General features: G+C 52.0%; 1 protein-coding gene across 9 annotated transcripts in view; it reads left to right on the top strand.

Moving 5' to 3' along the window:
• The window catches only part of RBFOX3 (RNA binding fox-1 homolog 3), a 447,315-nt gene that overhangs the window by 225,214 nt on the left and 194,316 nt on the right, over positions 1 to 27,785 (top strand). For all 9 annotated transcript variants that reach the window (XM_060290530.1, XM_030837899.2, XM_060290529.1 and 6 more), the window contains exon 3: positions 16,966 to 17,073. The gene's annotated coding sequence lies outside the window, so the exon portion shown is untranslated. The remainder of the gene's footprint in view (positions 1 to 16,965; positions 17,074 to 27,785) is intronic.

Here is a 27,785-nt window from a genome sequence, read left to right as displayed (position 1 = left end):
TGGCAGTAATTTTTACTGTATGAGAAGAGGCACAAAGAATGAGGCACTTTAATCACCCCAACTGCCCTCCCCCCGCCACTGAGGGAGGAATCGCCTGCAGGAGTTTGGCTGGGGTGGAGGGTGGGTTTGGGGAAGTGGCCCTTTATGGGAGTCCTCAGGATGGCCATAGTGGATGCTGCATTCTGTCAGGCATTAATGAAGATAATAATAATAATAATGAAGCAGGAGGGGAATTGGTTTCCATGGAGAGCAGAGCTGAGCTGGAAACAACAGGGGCCCATAAATTCTCCTGTGTCTGAGGCAGGAGGAGCTGGGTGGGAAGGTCAGAGCTGGTGTGAACGTGCCCTGAAGAGACCTGCGGTGACAGTGCCTGGGGGCCAGGGTCTGGGTTACCATGGGCAGGCGTGGGTACTGTCCCTCCCTGCTGCATGGCTCCTTTCTTGCATTAGCGTTCCTAACTTCTTCCCTGCTCCCCTCCAGCCACTGCCTGGGGCACCTGCTGATGCAGCTGTCTGCCTACCTTGCCCTCCCCCTGGCCCTCATGTGGCAACCGCCAGGGCCAGGATCCTGAGCCCTTTGCTGCCTAGCACCCTGGTGCCCTGTCCCTGTCCCTGGGCAGCCATGGTTATCCCCATGCTGTTCTGTCCAAGCAAAGAATTTAATTTCACAAAGTGCAGGCACTGGCCATTCATCAATTGAATGCTGTTTTCACAGGTGAAGCAAAACGTCTCAGGCTGGAAAGAGATACGTGCCCCTCCCATGGCTCAGGCTCCAGAACAAAGCTTTAGAACATGAGGGTCTTGGCCACACCTGCCCTTAGCCAGTGGCCAGTGGGGTCAGGCAGCGTGAGACCCTGAGGCTGTCTGAGCAGCTCACCCTCCAGAGCTGGGCAATTTAAAACAGTGGCCATTTAAACTTAAATGAATTTAAATGAAATAGTTTAAAATTCAGGTCCTCAGGCACACTGGCCACCTTTCAATTGCCCAAAAAGCACATGTGGTCGTGGCTGTGAAACGAGGCGTCTCAGCCACGGAGCATCTCGGCGATGGCACCAACCATTGGACATACTGGTCCAGAGGCAGATCCTCCACCAGATGCGCTGTGATGGACAGGGTGGCCTGCACGGGGGCAACCCTGGGCCCTGAATGCTCAGCAGAGAGTAGCTAACTCTACAGGGCAAGAGGCCTATGGGAAGGTTTTATATTAAAAAAAAAAGGGAGGCGTGCTTGCCTTTCTCGCCAATCGGAACTTATCCCCTGTCTGCTCCATACGCGGATGGCATGCTGCGCTTCCTGCCACATTGCATCCATGAGACAGAGCCCTCCCACCCTCCTTCCTCACCTGACTACTTTCCATGCCCTTTAAGATCCAGGTCAATTCACATTCAACCTCCTGCAAAATGCTTTTCCTGACTTCCCAGCGTAAGGTAGGGTCCTGCCCTCAATGTCTGCACGGACGTGTGAGTGATGGAGTAAATGAGAGACGGGGACGGAGGGGGCGTGGCAAGAACAGAAGGCTTTTTCCAGGTGAAAAGGCCACAGCTGAGTTCCCAGGGTGAGGCAGGTAGAACTGTAGTTAAAATAAATAAATAAATAAAAACAACAAAAGAACAAGCTGAACTTTTGCTGTTCTCAGATGCAGCCTGATTTTATCCCAGTTAAGACCTGACTCCAGAACACTTGGCAGCTGGTCATACGTCTGAGCTGAGCATCATTGCGTGGGTCCCTGATCTGCCCGCTCAGAGAATGACAGGGTCCTGGCAGGAGGGGGGCACTGCCTGATATTCAGGGTCTTTGTTTGGAGTCTCAGAGCCTACACCCAGGGTGAGTTCTCAAAGGCTCTGCCAGTGAGCTGGGTGATTTAACCTTCCCCAGAGCAGGTTGGATCCGGCAGAGAAGCTCAGAAATTACAGAGGGAGAGCCTGGAAGAGGGCAGGTCCCCATGGAAGGAAATTCTCAAGGGTGGCTGTGCCCAGTACAGCCTCCTGGGAAGGCAGGCAGAGGCCAGAAAGGCCCTGGACACAGAGCCAGGAGATGAGGGCTTGATTCTGGCTTGCCTGCTGGTTAGCTGTGTGGCTTCGAGAAAACCACTTAACCTCTCTGGGCCTTAGCTGCCTCATCTTTAAAATGGGGATTAAAAATAAATGTTTTTATCTAATGCAAAAGCTGTGGTCAGATTAGGTAAGTGTCAATATGCTCTGTGAATTCTGAAGTAGAAAGAAATGAACTCTGAAGTAGAAATGAGGGGCCTGTTTGTCTGTGTAAAAGGGTCTTTTCTGGGGAGCTGGGGCCCAGGGGGTCAGTTCACTTCCTCATTGCAGGGCCATGTGAGGGAGTGGGAGCTCACTGGAGAAGCATTAGGTGCTGTCCTGCTGGAGGGGCGCTGGGGGGTGGGGTCGGCCTCAGAGGACCAGCAGCCTCTGGCAGGGAGAAGTTCCCTGTGCATCTCTGCCTTGCCATCTGGACCTTCGGGCAGCAGGCTAGGGAGGGTTGGATGGACCTGGGCAGGAGACCTGGACCCGTCATGCACCTCCATGGGCTGTAGTTCTCTCACCTGTAAAACAGGAATAAGATTACTGTGAATCAATGTACAGAAGGCATCCAGCTCAGCGCCTGACCCAGGGTTCCACTGAGGTACTCCTTTCCTTTCCCCTATGCACATAAATATCAAACTGCATGGCCTACCAGGAAGATCCAGATGTGTTTGCTGCACCCATGCATGATTCCTGGTTGTCAGTAAATCTCAAGTAGATCCGTGCGGGGGCTGAGAAAGGAGAGACATACTGGCCTCTTCTATCTTTTCAACACCAGTTGCAAGAAATCAGGAGCCGAGGTGAGACGGGGAGCCCTGGGAAATGCGACAGGGAAGCTTTGACAGGCAAAGGGGTCCCTCCACCAGCGGTCCCCACCCCAGCCTTCTGACACCCTTGCCCCCAGCACCTTTGACAGCCTTGCTCTGGGAAGGAAACACCCCAGAAATATGTAATTGATTTCACCTCTTGCCAGTTCTTTTTTTTTTTTTTTTTTTTTTTTTTTGCGGTACGCAGGCCTCTCACTGTTGTGGCCTCTCCCGTTGCGGAGCACAGGCTCCGGACGCGCAGGCTCAGCGGCCATGGCTCACGGGTCCAGCCGCTCCACGGCATGTGGGATCTTCCTGGACCGGGTCACGAACCTGCGTCCCCTGCATCGGCAGGCGGACTCTCAACCACTGCGCCACCAGGGAAGCCCCTCTTGCCAGTTTTTAACCTGGGCTTTCAGCAAGAGGAAAGGATGCCTGATTAGAATATCTCTGAAGAGGCAGTGAGTTATAGTAATGGACACTCTTCTAGCTGTCTCTCCTGCTTATAAATCTATCGCCCTCTGAAAGTGCAGATGGTCCATAATCGTCCATCACGCAGGAGTTCAGCACCGGACAGCTCCCGCGTGGGTTTTTTCCTAGGAGGCTCCTTTTTCTGCAAGCTAAACGGAACTGCGGCTCCGCACAGCCCCTCCTCGTGATGGAGTGCAAGCAGTCCAGCCGTCAGGAATGATTTAGGGGGGAACGAACAGTAAATATCTGAGAGGTTGTAGCTCAGAGCAGGGAGGCAAAGAAGGCACCTCTGCAGCTGTACTTATATTTTTGTTGTTCTTTTCATTTATTTTTAAATTTTATTTTATTTCATTTTAGAGGGACAGCAGGTGGTAATATCCTGGGAAGGGGCCAGTCTTGAGTGACCTTTCTAAGGAGCTCCCTCTCTGTCTCTATTACAAGAACGAGAGGAGGACTGAGCTCAAGGGGCCGTCCGGTTGGGGGAAATGTAAATGACTGGGTAGTTGATATTTAGGGATAAGAAGATTCCCTGAAATCTTACTGGGCTCACTGATAAGTCCCTCTGAGGTCAAAGCTGTATCTTTTGATGAGATGGCCCAAGTTGTCCCTGAACTTCCTACCACACATGGGCCCAGGAGGGCCCAACCCAGCAGGCTGCCCAGGCTCACCTGTGGAATTCCCAGCGATGAGCCCATCACTGTCTCCCCTGGGGAGGCTTACGTGAAGCAGCTCACCTGTACCCAGTTCTTGTTCAGTGTCTCCTGCCTGCTCCCGCCCTGTGCCGGAGCTGGAACAGAAGGAATGGGCAGGAGTGCCGTTGCCTGTTGCCTAGGATGGGGGAGCGGCTGAGGCTTCAGCTTTCCTGAAAGGCTTCTTTGTTGTCTGCAAAGAGCGGTTGTACCTGATGTGCTAAACGTGACGGCTGCGTGTCCTACAGACCTTCTTCCTTGATACAAGCCTTCACTATGGGGCTTGTCCTCTCTGCACACAGAGGAAAGTCCCTGGGACTGTGACCCTGCCTTGGCCCGTGGGCAGCATTTCACAGCTGCCCAGCCCTCCCCACTCCTCTCTGCCTGCCCAGAGGCAGAGGAGCCAGGACTGGGCTGCGAGGGTGATGAATGAGCGTCTGCCCCCTACAGGTGCCGGACTCGCTCTGCCAGGTGGTGCGTTATAGCTGCGCGGCAGCAGGAAGTCTGCCTGCTCTCCCCTCTCCACAGCCCTGACTCTCTCCAAGGGCCTCCCTTCCTCCGTCCACCCAGACCCTCTGAACTCCGGGTGGGGGGAGGCTTTCAGAGCACAGAGCTGAGGGCACAGGCCAGATATCTGCCAGCATCAGCTGCCTGCCCACCACCAGAGGGGCTGCCCCCAGCAGGCGGGAGGTGAGGGCTGCCAGGGGGAATTGCCAAGGGGAGGTCCAGAGAGGGACCCCACCACCCATCAGTCCCCGGGCTTGCCCCACATACTTGGATGGCATGGCGTGGGTGGCATGGCAGGTAGAAGGACGCAGCAGAGGAGCCAGCTATGTCACTGTGGCAAGCAGCATCCTGCCTGTGAGGGGCTCAGCGAGAAGTGGGCTTCCTCTCCCCTCAGCTCCCACAGAGGCACTTGAGTGATTCAGCTCCTCCTAGAAATGGGCACCTGAAGATTTGCAAATAGCTTGCAAATGCCAGGTCCTGAGTTCTCATCCTGCCTCGCCAGCTCCACAGCAAACTGTCCGAACATTGGCCTCCCTTCGCTGTATGCATCTGTGCACTAAGGAAGCCTGGCTTGGGCTCATGCTGGTGCATCATTCCGTGCACCACCGGCCACGGGCTGAATGCGCCTCTCTCACCAGCTCTCAGCAAGCCGTCGTCTCTGGCCAGGGCAGAAGAGCGCTGAGTAGGGGCACTGCTTCGTCTGCAATCCTGGCAACATCAGGTGCAGGAAGACGATGCAGTGTGAACTCCCAGGACAGGGAGGCTTGGAGAGGGGGTCCAGGTGGGTGGGCACATGCAGCCACAGGGTGCCAATGTCTGTTGGTGGCCTCGCAGCTGCCATTACAGGCTCTTTTCTTGGCTGCAAAATGTGCTGCCCTCACCATCACTCGACGTGCTGGACTAGGAGAGGGGTTTAAAACCTCAATTGATGATATGGTTGACACCTAGCAAACAGCTCTCGGATCTCCATCCCAGGGAAACCTGCCCTGGGGTCAGTGGTGATAGTGGGAGAGGGACTGTCCCTCATCTGTGCTGCAGCAATGACTTAACCCAAGTACTAAGAAATGCTGTCTCCTGGAGTCGACTCTCCATGCCTGTGGACCCTCTTTGAAAAGTCCTGGGCCAATATTTCTCTTAGCAGGATCTTGATATCACCATCTTCTATTGTTACACACCGGTGTTCTGTGTCTTTCACGCACATTCTTTCCAGTCCCAATGACAATGGGATGGGAATGACAAGAATCCCTTTTGACACCTATGGCCCCGTGGTTTAGGGAGCCTGACAGCTTTGCCCAAGCCCCACATTCAGGGAAGGTAGGGCAGGAAATGGAACTCAGCCTTGCCTGGTTCCCAGCCCCAACTTCCCGCCCTCCAGCACACTACCGCCTCCCCTCCCCCACCCCCACCTTGTTTCTTACTTTCAAACTAATGGCTTCGACAAGTGAGCGACAAGTGAGCATGGGGCCAGTTGTCCACACCCAGTGCCAGCCAGTCTCATATGCTTCCCTGAGTGCTTTGCAATTGCTGGAGCTGGGAAGGGGGCTTCCAGGCAAAGGACTTTGGAAACACAGCACTGCCGGTTAACTCACAAAGCGTCCCAGACCCCCTCTAAGGACCCAAAGACAACCCTGGATATTCTCTCTCCAGAAGATGCATGTGTGTACACAGGTGCACTCGGGGCTTTGAGACCCGTGGACTGTGCTTAGGGATGCTCGTCTCAGTGGGTGCTTACCTGGACCCATCTCCTTTCCATCCCAACCCTTGGGCGTCACGCTCACCTGCCGTTGCCTTTCGACACAGCATGACATGCATTTCATCATTCCCGGGAAAACAAGTTTCACTTAGAAGCCAGGTCCTTAGCTCTTCCATCCACTGCCCCTAGTCGGTTCCGCTCCACGTGGGAAAGCGAACTAACTTTTATTAAGAGCTTGCTGGGTGCCAGGCTCTGTGCTGGGAACTGTGCCTGGGCACGCTGCCCGTGCCAGCTCATTGAATGAATTGATGTTCCGCCAGCCCTTCAGCTTTGCAGTCTCGGTGAGACCATACCTGCCTGCCTTAGCTTCACGGCGGTGGCTCTGTGAAAACGCTCTCCCTCTCCCTCTCGTTTTCTTGGTCGGGTGCCCTCTCTTCTCCTCCCCCGTATTTATCATTACTTCTGAGGCACACCTGGAAACCATCCTTGCCAGCATATCCCCTGGTATCTCTCTACCTGTACCCACGTCTTCTTTCCTTACGCCGACATTCTTCTCTGTCACCTTTTGCATTTTTTTAATAATTGTAGACACGTATACAAAGTTGAGTAAGTCACGAAGGTAAGTTCTGGCTCCTGAATTAGAACGTAGATTCCTAAAGCCTTTGGCATCCTCTAGTCTTCACCGCTTGGGTCCTCTGCACCTGGAAAATACTCATAACTCTGTTTTTCCTTCTCGCCTCTCTCTCTCCCTCCGTCTGCCTGACGTGGCTTCTCCGTGAGCACACGGGCCAAGGCAGGGCCCACACACAGCACATTTCTGATGAGAACTTACTCACCTGCTCTCCATGGAAAAAGTAGGCATGGAAGTTTCTACCTCTTGCCTTGAAGTGCCTTTGTGTGCTGGCTTGGCTGTGGGGGTGTGTCTGGCTGGGGTCCAGAGGAGGCAGGGGCCCGAGCTTTGGCTTAGTGACCGTGACCTCCCTAAGACCTGCTGCAGTACCAAGAGAGCCTCTTGGTTTTGTGTTTTTCTTTCCCTGACGTTGAGTTGGCGTTTCACACAGGGAGAACGTGAGGTGGGCCCCTGAGGTCCCTGGACCTTTGTAGGTGGGGATGCGCCTTTAGAAGATGACGGGGTCCATCTGTGCCCTGAGCTCCAGCACCTCATTTGAGCACGATAAGTTTTAAGCCCACCTGTTTCTTCAGCTCATTTGAATCTGAAAAACAAAGGCCATGAATCAAATCTATGCGTGGTGTTTCATGGCACCTGGATATTGGCAGTGGCACTGCTGGCCTGTGAGGGCTTCCTCTCCGGGGACCCTAGTGCCTCTGGAGATGGCCTCCCCCAGCTGTGTCACCAGTTACGTCTAGGACCAGATGGTGCTGTAATGGGGGCTCCTGGCAGAACGTGCCAAATTCCCTGAACGTGCCGAGAAGGTGGCTTCCCAGGACCATGAGGAATCCATTTTCCACTTACCTATTAGTGCTGGCAAGAGCCATGCTGTGACACAGAGAAGCGGGGCGGCTCCTCGGAGCCATTCCAGCTGCAAACAGTAGCAATTCCGCTCCAGGATTTTAGGAGGAAAGACAGATATGCACAGAACAGGCAGGCAGAGCTCACAGCTGTGAGGTGCAGTATTTTCATGTCGAAGGCTCTATTGGCAACTCAGCAGAGAGCGGCAAGCTGCTGTTCTCCAAACCCACCAAGGGTAAGATGTGGGGAGTGAACTCAGGGTTCATTGTGCAGGATTTGGGATAGATCAGAGGAAGGACTTTCTCTGGCAGTGGGGTTGGTTTGCCAAGGGAGACAGGGCATGGGGAGCTCCTTACTGGGAAGCATTTAAAAATTGTACCAATTCTCATGATGAAGACAGTCAAAGAGGGTTCTGCCTGAAGGTAGGAGAATGACTGAATGAGCATTGTCAAGTCTGTTCTCCAAGCAGGAAGATCTGGGGTCCTGCTGCCAGCTGGGGCAAACGGGGCCCTGAGTCTGCTGATGGGCTGGGCTGCCAGCAGCGCCTCTTTTTCTTGTGGCTTTGGGTCAGAGTCAGCACCAAGAGGGCTCTGTGGGGGAGTGAATCCCAGCCACCCCCCCCCAGAGGCCACATTTGCAGTGGTCAGACAGCAAACCCACCACAGCCTTGTGGGAAATTTCCCACATCTCAGGAGCCACAGGCCACCTAAATGGTCCAGCACCACAGGACATACCAGCCAGCCCAGGCTGCTCTTGACAGTCGTTTGCCCCGGGCCCTCCAACCAGCTGATCTTCACCTTTGTGCCCAGAAACCGGGCAGAGCCCTCCTGGGTACTTGCTGCTCTGGTAGCCAGGCATTTTGCACAGGGAGGTTGCCGTGTATCTTCTGAGTGGCCAGGAAGAGCCTCCCTGTTGCTCTTTCTCCCTCACCTGCCTCTCTCACTTCCAGCCTCTTACCTGTTTCGTCTTTTGCCTTCTGCTGAGGCCCGCCAGGCTCCCAGGTTCCCTCCTTTTTTGGGGTAACACAGGTTTGACGGTTCTTCCTTTCTGGCTCCAGTATGCCCAAACTTTGTGGTAGAAATGAAATGCAGGGAAAACCATCTGGGAAGTAGGTCATGTAAAAAAAACAACCACCTGCCTATAATTAAACCAGCTCCTTACAGGGGGCTGTCCCCAGAAGAGCCAAAATCCAGTGGCAGCTTCCTCCTCCGACCCCCTACACCTTCCCTCCTTACAAGGGAAATCTCAAGATGCAACACTTGACACAAATTTTTCCAATAAAACTCCATCAGGCAAATAATAAAAACATCACAATATTAGTACTCTGACTGCCTCTTGACTGCATTACTGAGAAGGGAAACTGGAAGGGGTGAAGGTGCTAATCGTGGATACGAAAGCAGGAGGCATTGGCTGTACTTTTCAGGTAGAGCCTGTCTCGTTTGCCCTTGCAGTTCTGTTTTCTGGATTTTAACATGTGATTGGTGGTGTCCTCTGGGTTGGAGTTTTGGATGACCCACGCCGGTCTCCTCCTCTTTCTTGTGGCCTCCTCAACCCCATGCTGGGTTTCTTCTTGGCCACTGGGTAAGCAAATAACACCTGGACCACCCAGATCTTCAGGCCCAGAATGCGTTTCTTTCACTCATGACAGGAATTAGTCCTTACAAGGAGCTGGCTGACAGCTCTCAGATAGGACCTTCTGTCTCTCATAAACTTTGCCAATAGTAGGCAAGCAGTTCACAGGAGGGGGACTGACTAATGATGTGCTGGAGGTTTTTCCAATCCATGAGACAATTGTTTTTAAAGGAGGAGGGGGGAAAAATTATTTCTAGATATGACAAAGTGGTAAAGCTTAACTTTCATTCTCAGGAAATTATCATGAAACCAAGTGATTAAGACTTGGGAGTTAGTGTGTGGTGTGATAACTGTCTTGTAAAGGGCAAGATTTGTCAGCCAGATCTAATCTCTTTCCCTGTCTCTCATCTACCTGGGCTGCCCTGTGACTCACCTTGGCCTCATCAAAGATTGCAATTCTTCTTCTTTTTCTTTCTTTAAAGGATTGCAATTCCAACCACATAGCAAGGTTCAGAACCACTTACTGGTTACCTGGGAAGCAACTAGTTGATAAGGGGAAGTCAAGCATGCAGGGACACCTTGCCAACTTGCAGACAGTCTCAGGTCTATCTTTTCAGCCCAGGAAGGCACAAGTTTTGTCCCCTCCTCGGTATCCAGGGGAGAGATCCTCTTTTCTAGAATGCTCTGCCACACACACCAATGTTTCTTTCCATACTTGCTGGGGCTGGGATTGCCAGCAGAGCTCTCCGGATAGACCCAAACCACCAGCCCTCTGAAAGGAAGCCAGGTGTGCTCACCCACACCCCGTCCTGGGTGAGTTCCCCACCAGGGGCCTCCCAGGGTTGTAATGGCATCTTCAGATGTCAGAGCTTGGCGTGGGCCTAAGCCGAGACCTCAAATGCTGTGCACTGGCTTGACTGCAGAATCAATAGCAACTTCCTTATGGCCATTTTGTTTGGAGATAAACATCTAAAATATGACGCATTGGATCTGGTTTAGTGGAAAGAGTGCAGACTTTGGAATGAGAATGACCAGGGTCTGCAGTTTCAGCCCCGCTGCCTGCTGACCATGCGGCCTTGGACGAGTGACAATCCCAGTGTCCCAGTCTCTTTGTCTGAATGATGGGGCAGCTGTGGGGGGGTAGGGAGGCGGATGGGAGGAGGGCTCAAGGAGAGAACAGAGGGGAAGCACCAGGCAGGCAGTTGATCCTTGTGAAGTGTTAGCTCCTTTCTTTTTTTGAAGGATGTGCGGGTATACATGTGCATGTGTGTGCGTGCCTGTGTGTGCATGTATGTCAGTGTGTGTGTGTGTGTGTGTGTGTATTTAGGCTGGGCAGTCAGACAGCTGGAAGCTAGTGTTTCCAAGTAAAAATACAGGATACCTTGTTAAATTCTAATTTCACATAAACAATGAATGATTGATAGTATAAGTATGTCCCAAATATTGCATCATACATACTTATACTAAAAAAAAGTATAATACATAATTTGTTGTTTATCTGAAATTTAAAATTTAACTCGTCGTCCAGGAATTTAATTTGCTAAATCTGGCAACCCTAGCTGGAACAGGGTTTGTCATTCTGGTTGTAAAGCTGGACTGACAGAAGCAGGCATGCCGGGGAGACCGTGGTGGCCTTGGGGTGTGGCGCACTTCACCCAGCCCGCACTCCTTGAGTCTCTGTTTGGCCTGGTGACGTCTTTTCCTTTTCTTGTTTTGGGGGTCCTTCAACTGCATCAGGCAGAACTTTGAGCAGTAGACAGTCTTAGCTGGGAGCCAAGGTAGCAACCAAAGTCTCGGCCCAATGGGGTTGCCCCTGACTCAGGGCTGACCCCGAGTTTACACTGAGCGACACAGTAGCAGCTTGGGCTGCTTACCAGGCTCCATCTACTTGCTGACCTGGGTGCTGGGCAATGTTCTCTGGAACCTTATCCATTTGTCTCATGGGTGACATTTGATCTTCCTGAAACAGAACCCAACAGAGCTCGGAGCAGCTGCCAGATAGCATGACCCCCGCACAAGCCGAGGCCTCGGTAAAGCCTTTCTGACTTCTCAGCCCCAAGACACCGCCGCCCCTGCAGCTGTCTTCCAGCCCCCCAACCCTCCACCTTCACTAAACCACTGCCTGCCCCTCTGTGCCCCAGCCCGGCAAATTACACCCTGGTTCTCCCAGCCTGCTCAGTTGGTGCTGTCACCCTGGCAGATTCTGCTGCTGTCGGCAGGGGTCACATACACGTGCAAAGGGGAACTAATGGGAAATAAAATAGTTTTCCTCCCCCGAAGACCCCTCCCAGCTCTGCAAGCAGACCCATCCCTTGCAGAGTGAATTGTTTTCAATCCAATCTCGTTTTTATTGAAGTTTCCTCCAGGGTTAGCTCAGGAGACTTCTTCCCCAACCTCTTCCATGTGGCCTTATTTACCAGAATCCCCTCGACGTGGCATTTAAGCGTCTCCATTAACATTTCGTGCATCTGCTCATTGCGAGCATGGGCTCTCCAAAACCTCGGGGGTGGCGGGCACGGCGGCAGCCCGCAGAAACGCCAGGCTTATTTTGATTGGTTCGAAACTATCGCTGGTGACCACAGAGGGGTCCCTTTCCTTGAGTAATGACCTGGAATTCGATCATGCAGCTTTTACTAGCTTGTAAGTGGAACCGTGTACGATCAAAGCCAGAGCCGGGGGCACATCTGCCCACCGTGGCACACTCAAGCCCCGTACACACCTGCCCTCCATGGCATACCAGCCCTGGAGGACGGGCAAGGGTGCATGTGCAGCCCGGTGGATGATACATGGCAGCTCTTGGGGGAAATCATCTCGAATGGGTTTCTGGCCATGGACTGGCCTGCCTCCAGCTCTCTTGCAGACTTGGCCCCTCATAACAGAACAGCCACCCTGCTGACCCCTCTTGTGTCACTCTGGGTTCCTTGTCTGCTTGAAGACGTTTGCTTGCCAAGGAGCGGGAGAAGCCCTCTGAGCGTCCAGGACCTCGTGGCACCCTTCTCAGTGTGGGGAAGCTCTGCTCAGAAGTCGGCCGCTGGATCTCCAGGCTCTGTGCCCTCCCCTTGCATTTTTGGGGGAGAGGAATGTGAGAGCTCGAGTTCTCGGAAACACGGATGGTCTAGACTCCAGAACATTTGGGGACTTAACGTCCCCACACCCAGGACCCTCGTTTAGAACGCAGCACCTTCTGCTTCCTGCCTACTTAGGCTGGTGGTTTCTAAAGAAAACCTCAGTGGGCAGTTGAAGAAACAACTCTAGACTACCTTATTGTCCTTTAAATGGAGGGAGAGTGGAAAGGGCAGATCTGACCCTTCCAGAGTCACTGCCACTTGCGCCATTCATCTGTTCCGCCATCCAGCCCGAGGAATTCTACTGAGTCACTGAGGGTGAAAAACACCGCGCTACCGGCTGAGTGACCATACACGTCATCAGGGTCTCTCACTCTCTCAAAGGGCTTATAATCTAACCATGCTTGTCTCAAAAGTTTTTTGGAGATATGATAATTAAGGTAAAATATAATATTTTCCTACCTGCAATTAACAGTGGTTAACATTTAGTTATACTGCATAGTTAAAAAAAAAAGAAAGAAATGAAGCATTATAGATGGAGGTCAAGTCCCCTCTGCATTCCCAGCCTCAATCCCCCCGACATACAGACACCCAGAGGTAGCTCTGAGCGTCGACTTGGTGTCCATCATTTTTGTCCCTTGAAGACACACTTGCACACATGTAACCATGAACAATAAATAGATCATAATTCTGTGTCTTTTTTTTTTTTTTTTTTCAGCTGTGATAGGTCTTCATTGCAACGTGCAGGTTTCTCTCTAGTTGTGGCGCTCGGGCTTCTCTCTAGTTGTGGTGTGCGGGTTTTAACTTCTCTAGTTGTGGCGCGCAAGCTCCAGAGCACGTGGGCTCTGTAATTGTGGCAAGCAGGCTCTCTAGTTGAGGTGTGCGAGCTCAGTAGTTGTGGCGTGCGGGCTTAGTTGCCCCGCAACATGTGGGATCTTAGTTTCCCGACCAGGGATTGAACCCACGTCCCCTGCATTGGAAGGCGAATTCTTTACCACTGGACCACCAGGGAAGTCCCTGTATGTCTTTTTAAAGTGCACGCACGTGACATCTTTCTGCAACTTGCTTCTTTCAGCTTTGTGTTTTTGCAGCTCCTCCGTGCGTTTCTGATCTACTCCTTTTATCTGTTGTGTAGAAATCTGTCTTAGGAATTTACTGCTTCATCTTTATCCACTCTGTCCTTTATGAACATTCCGGTTGTTTGGAAAATGTTGCTATCGCGGAGGATGCCACGGCGTGGGTCTCTGTGCCCATCTCCTCTTGCACTGGAGATGGTACCTGTGAGTGGTCTGTGCGTGGCTGGTCTTAGAATGTTCCAGATCCTGCCCACAGCTCTCCAACAGTCTGGACCTGCCTGTGCTCCCCCAGCCGTCTCCTCCACCCTGACTGAGATTGCTAGTCGCGTCTCCTTTTGTCCACATGAGAGCTGAGGTGGCAGCTTACTTTACTCTGAATCTCCCAATTCTTGCACACCTTTCCTGTTTATTGGCAGGCTTGGGGTTCTGCATACTCCTGGGGAACTGTGGATTACTCCACCCTCTACTCTCCCACTTGGGAAAGCAGTCTGTACCCCGGAAAGATTTAAGGCAAAACCTGAAACTGTTCTACTTATTAAAAAAAATTAAGAAAACCATTTGCCAATGTCTGGACTCCTTGTTAGGCCCCCAATGCCTGCACCCCACTTCAGGAGTGATCATGACCCCTGACCTCCCCGGCCAAAACGCTGAGCAGCCTGTGTAGGGCCTTGACCCCTCCCTGCCCTCTAAGTCTCTTTGGCTGCTGAGCCTTCAGGCCCGGGCAGGCCGGAATACAGACCCTCGGACCCTCAAAGCAATCCCGGGAGAGGGGTGGAGATGCAGGCGAGGATGAACAGAGGTCTGGAGATGTTTACATTTGGCCTCAGGGTAGCTCCCAGAGGTAGGAGAATTGGCAGGGGTGTCCGCTAGTCCAAGGAGCATCTCGTGGCTCAAGACCTGGGCTCAAGCACCCCCTTCTCCAGGGGACATGCTGCAGCCACAGGGGCCCCCAGGGATTGCCAGTGGGAAGCAGAGTCTCTGGGCAAGTGAAGTAAACAGCAGACCTCAGGCCAAGTTGCCCTGGCCTTGGCACTTTATCTGCAGGAAGAGACTAGACGCCACGCCCTCCCTCCCTCGCTGCTCTGAGGGTGTCACTGGACCTTTCCCATTTTCCACTGTCAGGACCCCCTGCCTGGGGCTCTCTGCCCCTTCCACACCCAGACAGCCCAGCTCTGGCCTGAGCCCCTGGGGTCCAGCCTGGGAATTTGCTGGGGATCTGGGGTGGGAAGAGGTGAGGTAAACAGGACCAGGGTGTCATGGCTAAATGAATGAGTGAATGACTGATGCGTGGAACCCAGGGCACTGGACCCACTAATGCTCCATCCTGGGACTCGTGCTCAGGAAGTGCAGAGAGGTCCCTGTCCCCTCTCTGGCACTTTCCTAAACTAGCCCCTGTTATGTGGCCCCACTTGTCCCGCCTCCTTTGATGGTCCTGCCCTGGGGGGGTGGGGCGGGGGTGTGTGCAAGAGGGGGCAGCTGTTTTAACTGCTGCGAGCTCACATCGCAGATGGGAAACCAAGTCACCCAGCGGCCACTGTAGCAAGAGCAAGCACAGTGTGGCAGTCACAAGCCAGGCTCCAGGCTCCAGGTTCCCTGGGCTCACCTGAGTCCAAGACGTGCCAATATGCAGGTTGTGCGCCTTGAGCGGTTGGGGCTGAGAAGCTCTTCAAGGGTTCCGTGCCTCAGTTTCCCTCTAGGATCTCAGGAAGGGTTCACGTGTTACAGCAGGAAGAAGGTTCTGAGAGTCTTGATGATCAGAGATATGGCCCTGCCTGAGCCCCTGTCCTTCCCTCCTGCCCGATCTCCCCTCCCTGAGGAGGCTGAAGCAGCCCCAGAGCACCCCCGAGTCCTCTCCTGTGCTCGGCCCAAGACTGACCTGGCAGAGGCGACAACACAGTTTATTAAGGCAATGAAATCTTTTAAGTACATGAGCCCCAGGGACCCCTGAGGTCTTCATATGCTTGGAGGAGTTTCCAGGCCTGAGGTTTGTGGGCTGCGTGGGACCGGGGGTTGGGGGTAGGGGGTCTGTCCCCATCCCAGGAAGGGTTCTGTCGCCCTCCATGTCCTCACTCAGCCCCGAGTCGGGGTCCAGCTTGCCTCCCCTTGTTCTCTGTATTACAGCTGAGAATCTCCAGTTCTCATCTTTTGAAAAAGCTGCTCTTTTCCTGGTCTCCTTCTTCCCTTCCTTTCCCGCCCCGCTTCTTTGTCTCTTGGGACTTTTCCTGGTGTGCCTAATTCCCGGGGGCTGCAGTGGCCTTGGGGACGTGGGCCCACCTCGCTGCGCACACTCAACCCTGCGAATCGATTCCAAAAACGATTAGTTACAGTACAGTAGCGCTGCTAACTGTGGCATTTTGCTTTGCAGTTATTGATACATCATCAGAATTGAGCAGCCATCGTCAGGCAGGGGAAGAGAGGGCAGCTGGGTGGATGCACAGAGGAGGGGGGCATGGAGACGACTGTCCTGCAAATGCAGGGAGCCTGGCTCTGATGGCAGGGATGGATTTTGAGGCCCCGGCAGAAGCAGGGGCTGGGGCTGGGGTGTCACTTCAGAGACTCACGAGGGCCAGGTCGTTCCTGGCTCGTTCCCAAGCAGACGGCTAGACCCTCGCTGCCTCCTTCTCCCTCCTGCTTCGATGTCACTGCAGGGGCACAGCTCCTTCCCTGAGAGTGGGAACTGCTTGCTGGGTGGAGCATGGGGGCAGAGGCAGTGACATTTCTGGTTCTGTGAGGGGACAGGGTCAATCTCTTGCAGTGCAAGATAAAGGACCTGAATCAGACAGCGTTCTCCAGAAAAATGGAATCAATATGATCTATGTATCTATCTACCTACATATGCATGTATGTATCTATCTACAGCTACGTGAAGATATATCTTGTAGCTATAGATAGATGGTAGATATCATGTAGAGATAGGTAGGAAGGAAGGAATGAAGGAAGGGAGGGAGGGAGGAGGAAAGGAAGGAAGGGAGAAAAGATATTTGTTTCAAGGAATTGGCTCCCAAAGCTGGTTGTGGCGAGCCCTATAGGTTTTGACGAGAGAGGTTAAATGTCTAGATAAACTGCAAGGTCAGCACCAGCTGCAGCCCCTGGTCAGCCCCACACACCTGGAATCTAGCCTGGTGCTGGGGAACCCCAACTGGTAATGGGGTGATGCTGATAATTTATCCCCAACCCAGCTCTGTTGACCTGAGCAAAGAGTTGGGGCCTGAGTTGGGAATGGGTGACAGTGGGCCATGCTACCGTCAGTCTGCCCATTGCCAGCCAGACCCATGGCCTATTGCCCCCATCTCCTCGCATTCCAGGGACCCGTCCATTACGGTGAGTCTCACTACAGGGGAGCTGCATAGCTGGGAGCATCTGCTGCCTTGAGGTGGTAAGCGGGGACGCCTCATTATAACTCCCTGTTATAACTCCCCCCAGCCTAATGTTTTCTCCTCACCGTGTTCAAAGGATGCGGTTCCCATGACACTCTGTCCTGTGATATTTTTAATCAAGAGCACGGGAGAGCGTGTGTCTGATGCACTCCAGATATTCAGAGATTGAAATGGTTTTGTTCTCATGTTTTCTCTTTTCAATGCAGGGTTAAGTCAGATCCGCCCGAGGAAGATTCTGCCCACGTTTCCCTCGAGCTAGTCTGCAGGCCCCTTCGGCTGGGACCCTCTCCCAGGAGCTGCCCATCTGCAAACAGGTGCGTGCCCCCTTCCTGTAATGCCGTCTTCCGGCATACATTCTGCTCCACCTGACCTGGTTCTCAAACCCAGAGCATCTCGGAGGCCTGGGGGGCTAGGGGTGGGGGGCACAGCCATGGGCGGCAATGTGGCCTGGAGGGGTGTCCGCTGGGGAGCTGTGGTCAGTAGAGAGGAGGGTCCACACCTGTCCCCACCACTTGGTTCCCGGACCCCTCTGTGTTTTTCACCTGCCCTCATCCTGTCCTTTCACTGAGATGCAAATCAGCGACTGTATGATAGATAATTAATAGACTGATCAGCCAGCGAGGGAGGTAAGTAGGTAAATAATTTTAACGATCCTTGGGTTGCCCATAAATTCCCTCACCGCCTTTTTATTAAACGCTGTTTACAGGCATCATTTATACTGCATGTCATTTTGCGGACCCCTCCCCCACTTCCTTAGCGGCACCCACCAGGTCTGACCTGGGGTGGACACGTGGGTGGCAGCAGGTCCTTTCCAGGCAGGGCCTGGTCTGGCACAGGTGACGGAAAGCTCTGCCCGGGGAGCAGGGCTGGGTGGCAATGGACAGACCACGGTCAGGGCCCCGGTGCGGCTACAACCTATATTTAGGCAACTGGGGAAACTATTATGCTTGGCGCCTGTTCTGTAGGTCTGCGCTCGTTGTTCTCCCCTGGGACGGCTTCGGCCTATTAATAGCCTTGGCTGAGGTTTCCTCGTTGCTCCGAAGGCCAAGAGAGAAAGTGGGTTAATAAATATAAAAGAGGGCCTGGGGCCAAACTCTCTCCCAGACTCTCCGAGAGCCGTGGCTGCCGAGCCCGGATAGGGCATGGGGTTCCCTTCACCCCAGTTTCCTGCTCCCCTACAGAGGCCCAGTGCGCAACTGGCCGGTCTGAGGACCAACGTGGAGAAGTGCTCCCAGGTTTCCACGGAGCTGGGATGGAGGGGGCCCTGGTGGGAAAGGCTGCCATCCGCATGGGGCAGAGGAGGGGGCTTAGGTGTGGCCTCTGGGCATCTAGGAGGAGACCGAGAGGGAGGGCGTCCTTGGCTTCCCTGCCTCCCCTCCTACCTGCACCCCTTCCCCATCATTTTGCTCCTGGCCTTCTATGCCGACTCATCGATACGTGGAAGAGAAAGGGGACGAGGCCCTCAGGATGGTCACTGAGCCAGATCCCTCCCTCCTGGTCTTGTCCCCAACTCCTGGGGTCTGAGGCAAGAACAGTTCAGCCTGAGTTAGAAACATTTGTATGGGGAGGATGGACTCCCAGGAAACAGAGCAGGGAGGACACAGGGTAGCTGTCCAAGGACGGGTGTACCCAGGGTCTGCCCACAGCTGAAATTCGAGAGCATCAGGTGTGTGCTGGCTACTGGCGTCCTGGGCTGGGGGTTATCAGCGAACACTGCTGAGGGCCTGGAGCTGGAAACAGTTCAGTCCCTGCCTTGTTTGTTCTCAACATCGTGCTGTAAGGGACACTCCTAGAATCTGTCCTCCTTCGGGTTTGGAGCAGGGCGCGGGGAGGTCACTGCCACCAGCTCCTACGTGTATGGCCACAGCAGCCTGCTGCGTCAGAAAGCTTTGCGCCTTGTTGTTTGACTCCGTCGGTTTCGTCAGTTGGGAATAAAGCTGAGCCGTGGGTGTCGCTGCTTCTGTACAGCGGGACTACCCAGCCTAATGTTGGTGTCTCCTGCAGACCTCCAGACGGTCAGCTGGCCCGTCTCCTCGGAGGACAGCGTTCGCCCAAGGCAGTGAGGGAATTTGGACTGAGCGGAAAGCCTTTTGAAGCTTCACTCAGTGGAATTAAAGTCTGAAAAATGGCCCAGCAGAGGCTCCCTGCCCTTTCAGGAGTCTGTCTAGCTCAGAGCTGTGCCGCTCGCCCTGCTGCCTGCCTGGCCCACGCAGGCTGAGTGGGAGGAAGACGGTCCAGGAGGCAGAAAGCGCTGACGGGCGTCTTTTCCAAACGCTTCCTCCCTCTGGCAATTCGGAGGCCTGCTGGAGGGGTGGCCACCCAGCCTGTTTCAATTATGTTCTGTCCAGAGCAGGCAGACAAGGGCACAGGACTTTCGTTAGGAGAGAGAGGCGCCGGGAAAGCAGAAAGTCTTTCTGTAACCAAAGAGCATCCCTGTCGGAGCAGCTCTGCATCTCCTTGGCCTTTCTGTTCGTTTTGTGGCATTTTTTAGGGTTTCTCATCTGTTTCTGTTTGGGGGTGGGTGGAAAGGAAAAAATAATAATAAATCAGAGGTAGGAGCAAACTGCTGGTCCACGGTCCCTTCCCCCTGTGAAAGGCATCACAGCAGGGCTGGGCCAGGCCTCCCTGCCGCCATCCCGTGCTCTGGGACCCGCAGCACCTGGTCAAGGGACAGAGCAGGCTGGTTCACCCACGGGAAGGGGCCTGGTGGGGAGGCGGACACTCCGCCTCTCCTGAGAGGCCAGTTCAGAGCATCGTGCTGACAAGTCTTGCGACTGCATGGTTACATCTGCTGCCATGGTTGAGCCTCACCCAGCCCCATCAGAACCGTCACCCCCCACCGCAGATGAGGACCCTGCAGGCTAGTAAGTGAGGGGCTGGGACTGGGACTCACATTTTCTGGGCCTTCTGATCCCTCACTCATTGTGTGCCATGCGGAAGTGGTTTGACCATGAACTGCCTTGGGAGGAACACATCTGTCTGACTGTGGGCGTGTCGGCCCCAGACTGGCCTCCTTGGGCAGCGGTTCGTGCAAGACAGAGTGGGGTCCCCGGGGTAGGAGCCCCAGTGTTTGGGGAGCTGAGTGAGGGCGTTGTCACTGGAGTTTGCTGTGTCCTTGGTTTGGAGTCAACACTGGAGGCCTTTCATGGAGTTGTGCTGTGGCACTGGGGTGTGTGTGTGTGTGTGTGTGTGCAAGGGGGAGAGACACGCTCCAAGCTGGCAAGGAGTTTCTTTCTCAGAAATCTATTCCTAATCCTGAAATATGAAGGAAGTAGGAAGAGGGTGTTGCTGTGGTCCAGTTGCTGTCAAATGTCTGAGCGGGGAGGGAGCTGGGGATCTTCTTGTCCAACTCCCTCCTTTTATGACCAGGAAGGAGATTGGGGTCTGAAAGACCCATAACTTGCCCCAAGGCCCTCAGCCAAGTGTGGAGGCAGCTCTCCTGAATCCCACGCAGGACCTTTGAGGCATGGCGTCACTTTCACTTACCATCAGAGTAAAAGTGGTACTTTCAGTGACTAGCACTCCTGTCCACCTGGTCCTCCCGTTGGGACCGGACAGGTGGAGGTGTGAATTAATTTCACAGGGGTCCCTGTGCTCCTGAAGGTGAGTGGGTGAGGTCAGAGGCTGAGTGCTTTGTCTGCCTTGTTTCCAGGAACTGAGCCCCCAGCCATTGGGCAGTGGGGCAGTGGGGGGGGGAGTCGATGATTGGTCAAAAACCACCAGAGCAGTGCCTCCTGCCCTGACTGTGCCTCAGGCCCCTGGGTGGGCGGAGGGCGGCCCTGCTGAGTAGGCACTGGCTGACGGTGGGGGCCACCTTGGGCCGGTGCCTGGTCCCCAATTCAGGGGACTCTCTCAGTGTCCTAGGAATGAGTATGTCACCTATCAAGAGAAACGGTGTGAGGCAGGAACCAGATGAAAGGGTGAGGGATTTGGTTCTCCCACAGACACTAGTGGGTGTGAGCACATCCCACTCTGAGAACACGATTCGCCTTCAGGGTGACCTCATTGCGAGAGCCACCAGCACCTTCGAAGGTTCACAGAGTGGGAGCTAAGAGTGCTGGCTCTCTGGTTGTTTCCCGTGTCTTTGCTTCCAAAAACACTTTCATCTTCCTCCCCTGGGGCTGTCAGGGTCTAAAGACCTTCAGTGGGATCGTTTCTTTTCTTTTCAAATTAAAACAATCTCTTAGTACCTTTTCATTATTACATAAGCAATAGATGTTTGTTGTAGAAAATACAGACAAGAAAAACGAAGGAAGAGCACATACCCACAATCCAACTGTCAGAAACAACCACTGTTTACACCTCAGTGTTTTGTTATCTTCCAGATAGTTTGCAAACATAGAGCTTGCAAATTTATTTCACGCTATAGTCATTGTTTTGTAACTGGGTTTTGTTGTCATTGTTGTTGTTGCTTGACAGTATTTTCAGGAACTTCTTTCTAGGCTGATAGCCACCTCATTTTTAATGATTGAGTATTATTTCACTGTATAGAAGTACCCTAATTTCCTTAACCAATCTCCTCAGGTGGGTTTACAAAGACTAAAACCGGCTTTAGCCACTGACCCTATTTCTAAAACCCTGCACCACACTTTAAGAAAGCAGAAGATTAATTTTCCAAACAGGAATTAGGAGATGATTATTCACATTGTAAAGGTGTCTGCAAACATACCCTCCAAAGAGCATCTTTGAGAAATGGGCTTCTCCAGGGTATTATTGCAGCTACAACATATCAAATACCCATTCACACCGGACTGCACGGAGGGTGCCACATCTGGCTTCCCATCCATGTCCCTTCATTCATGGATGTCCTTCTCAGGTCCACAGAATGTGTGTGTGGATGTGAACACACACTAGCAGTGCATATGCATACACACGTACACATGTACATGTGCACCCACTCATGCACATGCACACGGGCTCACACACATGCACACAACACGTGCTTACGCACGTACACATATGTGTGCACGCTCACACATGCGTACACTCATGCACATGCACATGTGCACCTACACACAGATTCTGGAAGCTTTTCCCCACTGTCGGCTGAAAGGTGATGTTAATTTAATTCATTATTAATCACATCTGTTTATCAGGTGGTCTGCTCCCAGCAACCATTACTGAGGAATAAATTATCATTTCTCTCTAAAAGATAAAGGGAAATGGATGTTGATGAGGTGAGGCAGGTCAGTGCTCCCAGCCCACGTGACTTATTATTTAATGAGACAGACAAGCCTCTGAAGAGAAAATGCTTAGGGACTTTTAATAAAACCAGGTTTGAAAGCCCCAAATCCCCAGCCTGCAGGCTAGTGTCCACAGGCTTAGCATGGAGGGCGGGGGTGGGGGGCGGTCCATGGTGGTGTCACCATCTATGAAGTGATGTTGTAAGCTCCCCTAAGAGCATCTTTGCCCTGACAAGTCCAGCTGCAGGCCATGCCCCCAGGCTCGCCACTTCCTCTAGACCATTCAGAAGAGAGCAAGGCCTAGCCATGGGAGAGTGGTGCCCATAGGGGGCAGTTTTGTGTTTATTCAACCATATACCAAATGAACCACCAGCAAACATACTTCTGGTATATTTGTATTCAATTTCAGGCTATATATGTATTTATTTATTTATTTATATTTATGGATATATATCATATATGTATTTTTAAATAGTATATTGGGTTGAAATTCACATAACATAAAATTAACCATCTTAAAATGAACAATTTAGCTGCATGTAGGACACTCACAGTGTAGTGCAGCCATCACCTCTATTTAGTTCTAAAGCATTTCCATAGCCCCAAAGTAAAACCCCTCACTCAGGTATATTTTTGATTAATATTTATAGTTTTAGGTATGAAAATATGAAAACTTATAAGAAAAGATCAGCATAATTTAGCTGTAGTTATACAAAATTAAGCCAAAATTAAGGTTTTGCCAGTCACTGCTTACATGACTATGGGTTGGTTACCATTCTCCTATAGTCTTAATTTTCACATATATTAAATGAAGGAAATTTTTTTAAAAAACTTCATAGGTTTAATCTGTTGATGAAATTAGACCATATGTAAGGATAGCTTAGCTCTATAGCACAATACTTGGCATGTAGTAAACTAAATGATCTCTCTTATTGTTAAAATATATATATGTTTAGAGTTACTTTATTTTAAAGGTGCCCCAACTACCAACAACCCTCTCCCTCCCTCTCCCCTAAAAACAAAAACTTGAGAAACCAGGGCAAGTTCAACAGTGTAACAGTCTGGGGTTTGACATAATTCATTCACTCACTCATTCTTTCAGCACCTGTTTATGGAGTGCCTGCCGGGTACTAGAAACACCCTGTTTGAACCCTTGCTCTGTCTCTTATTAGCCAGTGACCTTGGGCAATTTATTTAATCTCTATACCTCAGTTTCTTGTCTATAAAATGGGTTAATACCATCTTTCTAGAAGAACTGTTGACAGGATAAAAGAGGTACTTATTGTATATGAAGGAACGAGGACAGTGCCTGGCACACGGTGAGAGCTCAGTGTACGTACAAATCTTTTTAAAATTTATTTATTTATTTTTTGCGGTACGCGGGCCTCTCACTGCTGTGGCTTCTCCAATTGCGGAGCACAGGCTCCGGACGCGCACGCTCAGCGGCCATGGCTCACGGGCCCATCCGCTCCACAGCATGTGGGATCTTCCTGGACCGGGGCACGAACCTGCGTCCCCTGCATCGGCAGGTGGACTCTCAAACACTGCGCCACCAGGGAAGCCCTAAAATTTATTTTTAATTGTTGTAAAATACGCAGAACAAAATTTACCATTTTAACCATTTTTACATGAACAGTTCAGTGACATTAAGTACATTCACGTTGTTGTGCAGCCATCACCACCATCCATCTCCAGAACTTTTTCATCTTGCACAACTGGAACTCTATTCCCATTAAACACTAACTCCCATCCCCCTGACCCCAGTCCCTGGCACCCACCATCCTACCTTCAGTCTCTATGAACATGACTATTCTAGGGACCTCATATACGTGGAATCATACCATATTTGACCTTTTGTGTCTGACTTCTTTCACCGAGCATAATGTCCTCAAGGTTCATCCATGTTGTAGCATGCGTCAGAATTTCCTTCCTTTTTAAGGCTGAGTAAGATTCCATTGTGTTTATCCACATTATATTTATCCATTCGTCCATCGATGGACACTGGGGTTGTTCCCACCGCTTGGCCGTTGTGAGTCCCTGTGCTCTCTGCTGGTGTGCATTTCTATTCATCTGTCTTGGCGAGATGGGAACTAAATTGACTTGGAAACACTTGCCAGTAGAGGTTCTCCTCTACCTCCCTTCCTACACATAAGGACAAACACACACACACAAACACAGGCCTGTGAAATCAGTCTGCAGAAGAAAGGCCTTTAGATGGCGGGCTGAAGCCTTGTGAGGGAGACCGTCTTCACCCGTCTGTTTGGGGAGCGTTTTTAAGTCTCTAGGTCTTGAAAAAATGTACCCAATGGAGGCAGTCTCCCCTGCCCCCACTTTGCACGAGGCTTATGAGGCCATATGTCACCCTGGGACATTGTCTTCTATTAACTGCTCGCTCAGCTAGATTCCAAGTCCAGGTACAGCCGAGACGGATGAGTTGGGGAATCAGAAGGGCCAGAGTGATTGAAAGGCTTAGAGCACATCCATGGGTCCTGACATAATGCGAACTGGATCTTGGGGCTGGGACCCAGAGTGCTCCCTCAGGGTTCTCCCAGGTCCACCCTGGAGAGAGAGTGTCTTCCAGCCGGAACCAACTGGTTGGGGCATGTGTTCAAACTACCTATGGGCAGGGGCCGGGAAGGTGTGGTCTGGTGGGCACAGGATTTCGGGAGCTGATGGTGAGGAAGAAAGCATTTGTTCCCCAAATGTAACTGCAGGAAATAGGGGCCATGCTTCACCCCAACGTGCGTGAGTCTTCTGTTTGGGATTTTGTCTATAAATGTAGCCACGTAAGTTGGAAACTTCCGAAATGTCAGTTCTCTCCTGAGGCCTATTTATCTTTTCTGGAAACAAAAAAAACCAATATCACTTCCCCCTTAAACCACCAGGGTCTCTGGCTTTGAGTCAAAGGGGGTTCCTGGTATTTCCCTCAGAGCCTAAAAACACTGGTTTGGAGTCTAAGACACCTTGAGAGGTTAATCACCACGCAAAAGAATAATAATTACACGACAACAATAACAATACACACTTTATCTGAAGTGCTTTCTCCACCGGTCCAGGCAGAGCTCCCACTGTCCTGATCGTCTCATCCATAAATGACTCTGTTCGGTAGATTTTTCTGTATCTATGTTTTAGCCTCATTTTACCTACAGGTGGATTCTCCCCTCCCCCAGAATTTTTGCCCAAAGTATAAATGTAATTAATTTCACTTTTATTAAGAAACAAAAGATATTTTTGTTGGAACTCAGAGCTGCAATTTAGCAGGATCCTATCTCCCATTTTAGAGTGATGTCACCCATTTTAGAGTGATGTCACCCATTTTAGAGTGATGTCACCCATTTTTCTTTTTCTTTTTTTTATTTTTGACACGCCACACAGCATGCGGGATCTTAGTTCCCCAACCAGGGATTGAACCCGCGCCCCCTGCCGTGGAAGCGCTGAGTCTTAACCACTGGACCACCAGGGAAGTCCCCATTTTTCTTTCTGATTCCCCATCTCTACTGGATTCTTGGTGCTCCCAGAGCAGTACTGAGCTGACAGGGCCTGTGTCAGTCAGCTGGGGCTGCCATAACCAAGTACCACAGACTGGGAGGCTTAAACAACAGACATCTGTTGAATATTTCCTCATAGATCTGGAAGCTGGACATCTGCAGGCTTGCAGATGGCCATCTTATCTCTGTATTTCCACATGGTCACCTCTCTGTGCATGTCTGTATTCTCGTCTTATAAGGACACCACTCACATTGGACTAAGGCCCATCCTAATGCCATCATTTAACTTAATCACCTCTCTAAAGACCCTCTCTCCAAAAACATTTGAATTTTTTTTTTCTTTTGCAGTACGCGGGCCTCTCACTGTTGTGGCCTCTCCTGTTGCGGAGCACAGGCTCCGGACGCGCAGGCTCAGTGGTCATGGCTCACGGGCCCAGTCGCTCCGCGGCATGTGGGATCTTCCCGGACTGGGGCACGAACCCGTGTCCCCTGCATCGGCAGGCGGACTCTCAATCACTGTGCCACCAGGGAAGCCCAATACATTTGAATTTTGAGGAGCTGGGGGTTAGACCTTCACTGTATGAATTTGAGGGACATAATTCATCCCATAAGAGGGCCTGACCCTGACCAGCATCGCACCCAGGTGAGCCATTGCTCTGTCCCGCCGAGTTTGTGTCAGGGAATGGCTCCCCAATGACACATCCTGCTCTCTTCAGCATCTCTGCGTGGCAGCCACCTGGACCCTGCACCCGGCCTCTTATTTATTAGGCCATTTCCTATGTCTACCCCGTCTCCCCGAGTCCAGCTGCATATGCTGCTGGGAGCACTTCAACAATGCTGAATCCAGACAAAACTCTCCGATTACAGGCATTGCCCTCCTGCCTCTGAGCCTGGCCGTCAGCAGATGCTGGTGCTCAAATGCAGCCACCCCGCCTCTGATCGATCCGCACCACCAGGACAGGCTGTTTACTCCTGTCTCTCCTGCCATTAAGGTCAATTGCCTCAGATGGTGTGGTGCTACAGCCCCCATGGAAGACCTCCACCCTCTTCCACTCCGACCCCCGCATCCCCGCACACCTCATACTCAGGGTGTGTAAGTGTGGGGCGGAGACAAGAAGAGGTGGGTCTCCATACCTCCCAGGCTTGCCCTGTAGATGTGCCATGTTCACCAAGGACTGACTTGGGGATGACACAATCTTCTCGACCCTGGCTGTCGAATGAAACGTTGGCTTGTCCTCTGTGCCTTTGTCTGGAATGCCCTTCTCTCCCTCAAAGACCCCTTGTCCTCTGATATTGAACCCAAACATCACCTCCTCCATGAAGCCATCCTGGCACTCGCCCTCCCTTCTCCCTGCTTTGCAGGTGTCACTGTGGCTCCGTGCTCACCCATCATGAAACAACCCCGTGGCTCCTGACCTGTCTTCTCCACCCGGGTGGGAGCAACTGGACACAGATTTTGTTCAAACTCGTTTTTGTCCCCCCAGCCCACATGCGCACAGTGCCCAGCATGTTTTTGGTACTGGGGAAATGCAGACACAGTTCCTTTTCTCCACGGTGTCACTCAGTGGTGTACTGCCCATGGTGTACTGTCCACTCCTAGAAGACGTTTTCCACGTTCCCAGACTGCCTTAGCCTGCCCACATCTTCCTCCTACTGTCGTTTTGCTCCAGCACTGCTGACTCAAGTGACCTAACTCAGATGCATTTTATATCTGCTTGTGGCGAGCTCTCCGCCAGGAGAAGCTGCCGGAATGGGACGATAACACCCATTACGCCTTCCTGGGCACGTGCTTTGCTTTGTAATTTGTATGCTTATTGTTTGTTTGTTTTTTCGGTGTGACCATTGTATATAGTAGGACAAATGGGCTTTTCTGCTTGTCTGTCCAGAACAATTCTGAAGAGTGGGTGGAAGGAAGCGTCCCGGGCCACTGAGTCACCCTGTCAGCTTCTGTGGTCGCTGATTCCAAAGGCTCAGCTTTTTGAAGGCTACCCCAGGTGGGCCAGAATCTACACACGGGTCAGTGTGGCCAGCCCTGCCTGCTGTAAATAAAACATAACTCAGGCCTAATCCCCCATCCTGGAAAAGACACATTCCATTGTGTCATATGGCCACCTTGCTCTGTGGCCAGCACCATGACAGATGACAGCTCCACCAGATTTCCATGTGTTTGTCCTACATCAATCACTGTTTCTCGTGGAGGCCATAGCCCAGCCTGTTCCCAAAAACCCCCTGGGGCTGCCGGAGATAATTAGGAAGGGTCTCAGTGATGCCACGGGATGGCTCCCGGAGGTCACATGGCCCTGGAGAGATGGATTCCATCTTCCCTTTACCTCAAAGGGGACAGCTCCGGGATGG

The sequence above is a fragment of the Globicephala melas genome, chromosome 20 (genome assembly GCF_963455315.2).
Source record: "Globicephala melas chromosome 20, mGloMel1.2, whole genome shotgun sequence".
Taxonomy (NCBI): Eukaryota; Metazoa; Chordata; class Mammalia; order Artiodactyla; family Delphinidae; genus Globicephala; species Globicephala melas.
The sequence above is the reverse complement of the archived record's forward strand: the minus strand, read 5'-3'. Positions and strand labels throughout refer to the sequence as shown.